Source organism: Triticum urartu, chromosome 4A (genome assembly GCF_056163025.1).
Source record: "Triticum urartu cultivar PI428250 chromosome 4A, HENAU_Tu73, whole genome shotgun sequence".
NCBI lineage: Eukaryota > Viridiplantae > Streptophyta > Magnoliopsida > Poales > Poaceae > Triticum > Triticum urartu.
This window is the reverse complement of record NC_141876.1, coordinates 440,551,067-440,561,339: the sequence shown is the minus strand read 5'-3', so window position 1 is coordinate 440,561,339 and position 10,273 is coordinate 440,551,067.

Genomic DNA, 10,273 nt, shown 5'->3' with positions numbered 1-10,273 from the left:
TCATATTCTGACTCCGTTCCTAGGCAGTAACAAATTTTGTTTACCAATTTATGCGCACTATATATTCTTTTGCCATGTTCTGAATAAATAATACCTTTCCACCTTTTAAGCAGGATATGCTGGATGCATAGTGAACGATCTGTAAGTCACTAAGCGTACCAAATTTCACAGGAAGGACTTGAAGCATGTCATAAACTTTGTTGATAATCTGACAGAGATAGCACAGTGTATGAACGCTGGATTTTGGATGGGATTAATTAGACCTATGGTGCACACACTGAACAAGACCAATTGTGTGCACAAAGCGCTGGTAAAAAGTCTTATTTTAATGTTGATGCTCATAAACTATATAGATCTTCAATGATATGTTGCAATTGTTTTTTATTCTACATGTCAATAGAAATTGCCCCTATAGCCATTCCTGGATCGATTTCCCGGCATGGTCGAACTACACTTGTGCCTGCTAATAACGCCAAAGTGATTGCAAGGTACTGCATTTCCCGCAAAAATGGAGCCATTCAAATTAACAAGTTCTCGCTTCTCATGGAAATGCATCCATATTGGAAAATTGGAGACACTATTTTACTCCTGCTCTACCAAGGCACAGGAGGGCTCTTCCTTTTCATTGACTAGATGCCGAGTCACCGTGATCAAGCTGCTTCCAGTGGATAGTTGTGGTTGTTGGCCCTCAGCCTCTTAAAATGTGCTAGTTGTTACTATATATGTTAAGTATGTAGATATGGACCATATGGTTGTTGGCCATTAGCCTCTTAAAATGTGATAGTTGTTACTATGTTATAAGTATGTAGATATGGACCATATGGTTGTCAAAACCGTGTTATGAAGATCCTCCTTTTGTCGAATAGTGTAATCACTATATATATGTTACTCAAATGTTGTTACCCAAGTTCTTAAATTTTCATGGAATGTATTAGTATCGTACACAGTTCATTGAGTTTAAGCGTGTGCCCGATGTCCAGAAGGCATTTGCATGTTAATTGTCCATATTGCAAATTCACACACATGTTCACATAAGGAAACGTATGTGTAACACACTAATCATCGGACATGAGTACTCGCAGACGCAACGTGTGTGATACACCTAGCCACCGCCAGCAACTAGTTTGCATTTTCCAAAGTTTTTTGTACACACAGAATCACACACGAAGTAACTATATTGACCGTCTGTGTTGTAATTTCTCATCGCAAACAGTTCATCCGAGTCGGCTGTTTGCCACGTATCACACACATCTTGTTTACACGACTCGTTTGTGTTCTTTTGGCTCATCGCAAACAATTCATCAATGTGAACTATATGCTGCATATCACACACATCTTGATAAGTTGAACCATTTCTGTTGTGTTCCCTAATCGAAAACAATTCGTCTGAGTTAACCGTATGCCGTATATCACACACACATTGATATGGCTGCCCGTTTCTGTTGTTCTACCTCATCGCAAACAGTTTGAATGAATTAATTGTGTGTCCTGCATCGCACACACATTGTTATGGCCGCCCGTTTCTATTGCTCTGCCTCATCGCAGACAGTTTGAATGGATTAACTGTATGCCCTACATCGCACACACAACTAAAATCTTAACCGTGTTTGATGCATCCATCATCGCAAACGTTTTGCACCTTTTTTGACGGTTTTTTACACCATCGTTTGCGATTATTGCATCGCACAAAGTTTTAGCAAAGGGTCTCTGATCGTAGTGTCACGTTAGCAGTCTCCTGCAGTAGTGAGGGGTCATCTTATAATGCTACCGCCGTACTAAGCAAAATAAGATGCATAAAAGATAAACATCATATGCAATCAAAATATGTGACATGATATGGCCATTATCATCTTGTGCCTTTGATCTCCATCTCCAAAGTATCGTCTGTTGGGGAACGCAGTAATATCAAAAAATTCCTATGCACACACAAGATCATGGTGATGCATAACAACGAGATGGGAAGAGTGTTGTCCACGTACCCTCGTAGACCATAAGCGAAAGCATTATGAAAACACGGTTGATGTAGTCATACGTCTTCACGATCGACCAATCCTAGTACCGAAAGTATGGCACCTCCGCGATCTGCACATGTTCGGCTCAGTGACATCCCACGAACTCACGATCCAGCAGAGTGTTGAGGGAGAGCTTCATCAGCACGACGGCGTGATGATGGTGATGATGATGCTACCGGAACAAGGCTTCGCCTAAGCACCGCTATGATATGACCGAGTTGGATTATGGTGGAGGGGGGCACCGCACACGGCTAAGAGATCAATGATCAACTTGTGTGTCTATGGGGTGCCCCCTCCCTCGTATATAAAGGAGTGGAGGAGGGGGGAGGGTTGGCCCTCTATGGCGCGCCCTGGAGGAGTCCTACTCCCACCGGGAGTAGGATTCCCCACCCCCTTCCCTAGTTGGACTAGGGGAGAAGGAAGGGGGAGAGAGGGAGGAAAGAGAGGGGGGAGCCGCCCCCCTTCCTAGTCCAATTCGGACCAGAGGGGGAGGGGCGCGTAGCCTGCCCTGGCTGCCTCTCTCTCTCTCTCTCCACTAAAGCCCATTAGGGCCCAAATACTCCCCGGGGTGTTCTGATAATCCCCCGGTACTCCAATATATCGATGTCCAAACATAGGCTTGCAATATATCGATCTTTATGTCTCGACCATTTCGAGACTTCTCGTCATGCCCGTGATCACATCCGGGACTCCAAACAGCCTTCGATTCATCAAAACACATAAACTCATAATACCGATCGTCACCAAACGTTAAGCATGCGGACCCTACGGGTTCGAGAACTATGTAGGCATGACCGAGACATGTCTCTGGTCAATAACCAATAGCGGAACCTGGATGTTCATATTAGCTCCCACATATTCTACGAAGATCTTTATCGGTCAAACCGCATAACGATATACGTTGTTCCCTTTGTCATCGGTATGTTACTTGCCCGAGATTCGATCATCGGTATCTCAATACCTAGTTCAACACTACAAACAAAATACACTTCCGTGATGATACGTGTTTGTCACAGTAGGTCGCTTTTTTTGTCATGCATGTACATCCATGACAAATTTATGACAGAATCACGATAGTCATACCTGTGCTGTCATAGAAGTGTTCCATGACATTACCAAAATTATCATCACGGAAGTGTCCACTTCCATGACGATAAATCGCGCGTCACAGAAGTGCTTTCGTCAAGGGTGACCGACACGTGGCATCCACCGTAACGGAACGCCGTTAAGCTATCGAGTCGGGTTTTGGATCCGATAACCCGTTAACAACCCCGACCAATGGGAAATTTCCACTTGTAAAATTCTTATTGGCTGGACGAAACCCGTGTCAGCTCGTCAGTGGGTCAGATAGGTGCCTATGATATGTCGACACGTGGCACGACCCAAGTTTAAATGGGCCGGCTCAACTGAAGGCCCACAAGATTTTGCGGACCATAATGGGCCGGCCTAGCTAAAGGCCCACAAGATTTTGCGGACCGTAATGGGCCGGCCCAGCTAAAGGCCCACAAGATTTTGCGGGCCATAATGGGCCGGCCTAGGTAAAGGCCCACAATATTTTCGTGTGCCATAATGGGCCGACCCAGGTAAAGCCCACAAGATTCTTGCGGGTCGTAATGGGTCGGCCCGGCTAAAGGCCCACGAGATTTCACCGACATTAATGGGCCGGCTCAGCTGTAGGCCCACAAGATTTTGAGGACCCTAGTAGGCCGGCCCATTAACTGGTTGCCATGTTTTGGGCCAAATGCTGGCCCATATTTGATCCGGTCCATTAATGGCCTGCCATGCTCCGGGCCTAATAGTGGCCCATATGAGATCCGGCCCGTTAAAAGCCTACCACGTTCTGGGCCAAATTACGACCCAAATCAGGTCCGGCCCTTTAAGAGGCTTTGGGCTCAATTATGGCCCATATCAGATTCGGCCCGTCATCTGGACACTATGCTTTTGGGCCCACCTGCTAAAGGCCCACTTAGTAATTTGGCCTGATATTAGTTTTGGCCTGTTAAGGGCCCGTTTAACATTTCGGCCCTATATTAATTTCGGCCTGTTAAAAGCCAGTCATATAGTTGGGCCTAACTACGGCCCTGTTTGCATCCGTCCTGCTCGCAGCCGATATCTGATTGGGCCAAACAAGGACCGAGACAATTTTGGCCTTTTAAAAGCTCGGGATTTGATTCGCACAATCATGGGCCGGGGTTCATTTCATGCTGTTGCGTAACTAGTATGAATTAAGAACAAAGCTACTCTATACAATAAACAAATTACGGCATAGTAACTTAGAATAAACCTACACTATACAATAAAGGGTTTAAGGTATATTACATCCACTGGGCATCGGAGTTCGCCACCAGTGATCATAAAGCGCAACGTAGAAGCAGATTACAAAAACTGGGCACCATTGCAGCGTAACAAAATAATACTGAACCGAGACCACTTCCAAGACAGTTCAAGAAAGGTTATCCTTGCGGGGGAACTGCTGCGCAAGCTACTGAGCAAGGCTGTGAGACCGGCCTAGCATGTCGGTCATAGCTTCCAGGTGTAGCTGTTTAGCGATGAGGTTCTCATTGGTGTTCTCCGCAATCTTTCTTAGAGATAGGACTTCAAGTCGAAGTTGAGTTGCAGAATGCTTTTCTGCTAGAACTTGGGACTGAAGAAGTCGAACTGATTCAGACAACGAATTCTGTGAGCTTGTCTGACTGTTAGTGTCAAGTAACTTGAACACTGCATCAAGACAAGACTTTGGGGTTGTCTCGCTATCTTCAAGATGTTTTGCCTTCTTTGCTGCAATATATGTTGGGTTTGTCTCACAGCCTTCAGCAGACTTGTGCATGCCATCAGGCATATCACCCTGAAACAAAGCAGAGAGATGACAGGTTTTCCACGTGTATAAACAAAGATGATAACTGTTCTATCAATTCTATCCAATTTCAAATTTGAAAATAAAGAGTATGTTCAAAATATCAATATCATAATTTGGCATTGTTCATAATGCGGGGAGCTTCACCACACTACTGGATTACCATGTCAACATAACAAGCATAGATGAAGGGCAAAGAAAATCATTGTATCTATTTTGGATAATGTGCATGGAATGTTGTTCATATCATCAGCCACATCAGTAAGATAAAACAGGAGATGACAAGGTGCAAACGTGGTCGGCTTCACCACACACTGGATTATAGATCCACAAAACAAGCATACATATAGGGAGTATTAAGTAATGTGCATGGTATGAATAAGGAATTTGGTTTTACAACTAAAACTTAGAACTTACGGTTCTTACGAACATGCATTTTGGTAGAAACAACAAACTAAACAGCAGTAAACGATAGGGAGTATGAGCAAATTAAACAGCAGTTGAGGATAAAGGCTTTAGAAGGACTGACTTACATTAACAGTTAACACCGGCTTTATAATGCCCTTCTCCATGTCAAGGGAAGGATAACTCAAGAATTTCAGCACAGAATCTTCTTCATAAGCATTGCCTGTACTCTACATTTTGTAGAGAGTAATTATAGATATGATAATACTGGAAGGGGTAGAGGATAATGAAGATAAGATGCAGATTGATGCTACATAATCAACTACCAATCCCTATAAGTACAAGCGTTACAGGACAAAATGTACTGACAAGAGCAATGGGCTACACTTCTGCACTGGCATTGTCTGTGTATTCTACTTGTTGGTAAGATTAAATACAGATCTGATCTTTTTTAGTAAATTGTGGGTGAGGGAGATAAGATGCAGAATGCTACAAAATGAACCAATCCCTCTTCCCATAATACAAGAGTGTTTTGAACACTGGTGTACTGTACAAAACGTTCTTATATTATGGGACGGAGGGAGTAGCTGTTAATGTAAGTACAGTGATAGACCACGTTCAGTCCTTAAAAGAGGACTGCAGAGCTAAACCTCTTCAAAAGCATTGGGTTGATTCTAAATTTATGTAAGAGTACATATGGATCTTATAATGCCCACCAAATGGACGATTACGAGGCTAACATGTGCAGTGATGCTACATAATCAAACAGCTATGAAAGTAAATATGGTCATACAGGGCAAGAGGTACTCACAAGAGCAATGCAGTGTGCAGTATAGTTGCGAGATTCTGTGGTCCCTTGAGAACGAATGTTCTTCTGCTAACAGTTTTCGTACAAGTGAGACATTAAGGCAAATGCAGAAATGTAGTTCAAATTGTGATGTCATATCATAGACAGTACCTTACGCTGCAGCCGAGACCAATGTGTAACAAGATTATTCCAGTCACCGTCGGATAAATGTAGCACCGGAGACTTTACAAAAATTTCGTTCAGAGGCTTGCCATCGAAGTGCGCTTGCCTCAGGTAGGAACGATACTTCATCAACGAGTGCTTGAAAAGCGCAACCAACCCTTGCTCGTCATCACAATCCAGTTTGCGCCTCGCCTATTTAAAAGAATGAAATCTTGTGTCTTCTGTCAGCAAAAACATATGCAGTAATGACCATGAATAACATTAGTACATTACTTACACGTTAGTTGAGGAGGAAGACTGGAAATTGTTCTGTGTCTGCGGTATAATCGTTCCATGAAGGAAAGATGCGCACAAAGTTCCTGACAACAACATAAGCTTCGTCTTCTAAACTGGGAAGAAATGGAACAGGGGTCCTATTTACTGCAATTGGGGCTCTCTCTGGTTCAAAAAGGGATTTGGCAACTGGATTTGGTGTACTCTTTGCTGGAATGGGGGTTTTGCGTCATACAGCTAGTGCTATGTCAACTGGCATAATCATACTGTTTGCTGCAGTTGGGGTCTGCTGAGTTGGGGCATCAGAAATGACCAGTGTAGTAGGGCTAGAGTCTGCTAGAGTTGGGGTATTTTGTGGGTCAGGTGATATTGCAACTACACCTAATGGGCTATTTGATTTATCAGGTGCCACTACCTTTTCCAAATACTTTGCTTGTGCTCCTCCACGATCAGCAATCGCCCTCTTCCTTTTGAATGTCTAATACACAAGAACATCATTTGAATGGATAAATATGGTATGATGATAGATGGAATATGTACTGAAAATGGATAGGTAGGGCGTATTCACATACACGATGCGTAAACTAAGCTAATGGCAGTTCAACAAAGTAGAAGCAATGCAAAGCATCAGTTGCAAGATATGTGCGAGCAATGTAACCTTGGAAAGTTAGAGCAAGTACCTTGATGGGTGAATAAGATAGGGCATCTTCCTCTGACTCCTCCACTAGGGAGATACATTGACTTAGGTCTCCCTCTAGCTCAGAATCACTGTTAGGATCATATTCTAAGCATGAATCTGTAGGTGGAGAGTGTTTGCATTGCATTGCATCCAAACTTGATTTCAGTCCCTTAATGCCAAGTTTGACAGCCATGGCATTGTTCTGCTTTATTCTTTTCATGCGCGCAAGCTCATAATCATTATGATGCTGTTCAGAATCTGAGATTCATGAAAACATAAAAAGTAGTCAGATTATCTATGGAATGCATTGCGGTTTCAACTCGGAGAGTGTCTCCCTATAAACCCCTGCATATGCAAAGTTCACCTCCCCAACTGTGCTGACTAGACCACACACAGAGATACACACCCGAGCGGTGAACATGCATTTTCGAAACTAATTTAGGAACATTTAGCTGACCAATTAAACAACTCTATTTTAATAATATCAGATTCGTATTTGAACAACTAAGCTTGTTTAGCTTGATGGGTGGAGCAGTGTTATTATGAAACGAAGCACGTATTCTGATCGTATAGTGATCATAAAAGGGGTAAACTCTAAGCATATATTTTTTTAGCAAAAGAGGGTTTCCCCTCTGATTTCTATTAAAGAAACCACCACGGAACCAACATGATCAATTAAACCCTAAGCATGATCAATTAAACCGTATTATGGCTGTGCCATGGCAGATTTGAAGCTGCAAACCAGAGAAATGATATTTAGCATCCATTGTTTTCTTCGAACTAAGAAGTAAATTCTAAGAGCTGAAAAGAAAGTAGAGTAACCAAGTTAAGATCTATTTTCTGGTTGAGATCAAAAAGTTGAGGAGATATGAAGTACCACCTCTCTTGCGGCGCCGTGTAGGCATCGGGGGTGCGATGGCTGTCGGTGGCGTTAAAGCAGATCTGCGACGGTAGACGGGTGCATCGGGGGATAAGTCCCGTTGCGGTGGAAGAGAAGGTCATGTGAGCGGCCCCGACAAAGAGGACGACGGCGCCGATGAAGCGAGAGGACGCAATGCAAGGCTATTGGTCCGTCACCGTGGATGAGAAACGTCCATCTCTAGCAGTGGACGACGCGGTCTTGGTAGGCGCTCAGGCATGGTGGAGGACGGTGGCGATGGATGTGGTGGAGGACGGCGGCGATGGATGGGGTGTCGGACGGAGGGTGGTGTGGGAATGGGGTGTTCTAGCGCAGACAGTGTATGAATGGGAAAATGGAGGGAGAGGTACAGGGAACCATGTTTTTGGGACGCGCATGTCTGAAATATGGGAAAGTTACGAACTTATCCCCCGTTTCAAATTTGGGCGTCTCGTCGGTTGGGGATAGGATGGTAATCTCGCATCTCCCAAATATTTGCCGGTAACTATTTCGGGCGAGGAGAGGGTGTTTTGCCGCCCACAGTTGGCGCCCACGGTGTATGAACGGTGCTGACAGGTAGGGCGGTTGTGTCACGTCTGATGGTAGTTACACTTCTGCCCCTATTTAAAATATTAGCCTACATCTATTTCGGATGAGGAGAGTTTGTTTTTCCGCCCACCGTGTATGAATGGGGAATGGAGGGAGAAACAGAGGTCTTTCGGACGAGCTTGAATCAAATGAGTTTTGCCGCCCATGTTTGACACCCACCGTGTCGGAATGGGCTCAGAGGCGGTTGTGTCACGTCTAATTGAAGTTACTAACCTACCCCTATTTAGAGCAGTGGAAATCGGGCCGATGGATTGTCCGTGTAATGGGTAGACAATAATTTCCATCTCCCAAACACTTGGCTTCGGGCAGCCGATGTGGGAGTGGACATTTTGCTGTTTCTTTCGAATTTTGGGACAATAAGCATCCATGTTTACCCTGGCAACTAAATTCAAATCCATTTTGTATTCCTATATGAATCTTTATAAATCATTCTATGTGTTTTTATATATCTTCAAAAGGACGACAAAGATGTATTCCACTGTCATATATGAATATGGTTTACAAATGCCGATACTCAAATTCAGAAACTAGGATCCAGTTTAAGGTGAATTCGAATATTTGGAACACTTCATGTCCAACTCAAATGTCACACGCAGCATAATGTGTACTCCCATTTAGATATGTACACAAGCGATGTATCAAGATTCAAATACCGAGTCAATCAACCAAGAATGTACGGAACTAACAGACATATAAACACTTATAGAGTATATGGATCAATAATATCAACTAACATACATAAGCCAGGCCGCTGTACTTTTTTTGGCTACAACAACATCCTTTTTTTAGCCAGCATCTTGGCCCTTTCCGATGCGTGCCACTTATGGTCCATCTATACTAGTATTGCTGAATGCACATTCAGCCCGATCGGCATATTTGTAGGTCTGGCACAGCAATCCAAATGAAATGTCTCCGAGTCTTATCAATTAATACAGACTTGTCCTCAAATAAAATTACAAACAAAAAACAAAAAAAACAATTATTACATGATCTCTAAAACAAATGGTTTGATTGATTACATGAACAGACAACACAAAGGTTATTCAACTATGGAAAGAACATTTCACCTATGATTTACCAAGTAGGAATTTAATTTCCTTTTTTCCTTCAGGACCTTAACAATCTGGTCAGTCTCAGCTTGCTTCGTTTTGAAATCCACCAAATATTTAATGGTTGTCTTGAGTACTGCTTGTGATTGTGTTGTTTGCTTCCTCAACATGTCAACTTCATCTCTAAGTGCAGAAGCAGAATCTCTTTCTACCACTTGTTTAGCCTCTAGAGCATCAGCAGTTGGGAATTCATAATGCACGATTGGGCCGGTGCCACTGCTGTGGGATGATGCAACGTCCATGGGGACCTCGCTCTTTGATCTTGGGCTAACCTGTTTTTCCATTAAAGTTCCGATTGGATTCAGAAAAGTTGAAGTTAGCAAAACATTTCAACTGGGAGTTATAACAGCAAACTAGTTAAACAAAAAAGGAATTAAAGTGTTTCAATTGGATGCTGAAAAGTAGTTATTAACATCATTGTAACCCGCTGTTGCAGCAGCAAAGCAGTTAAACAAACAAGTAGA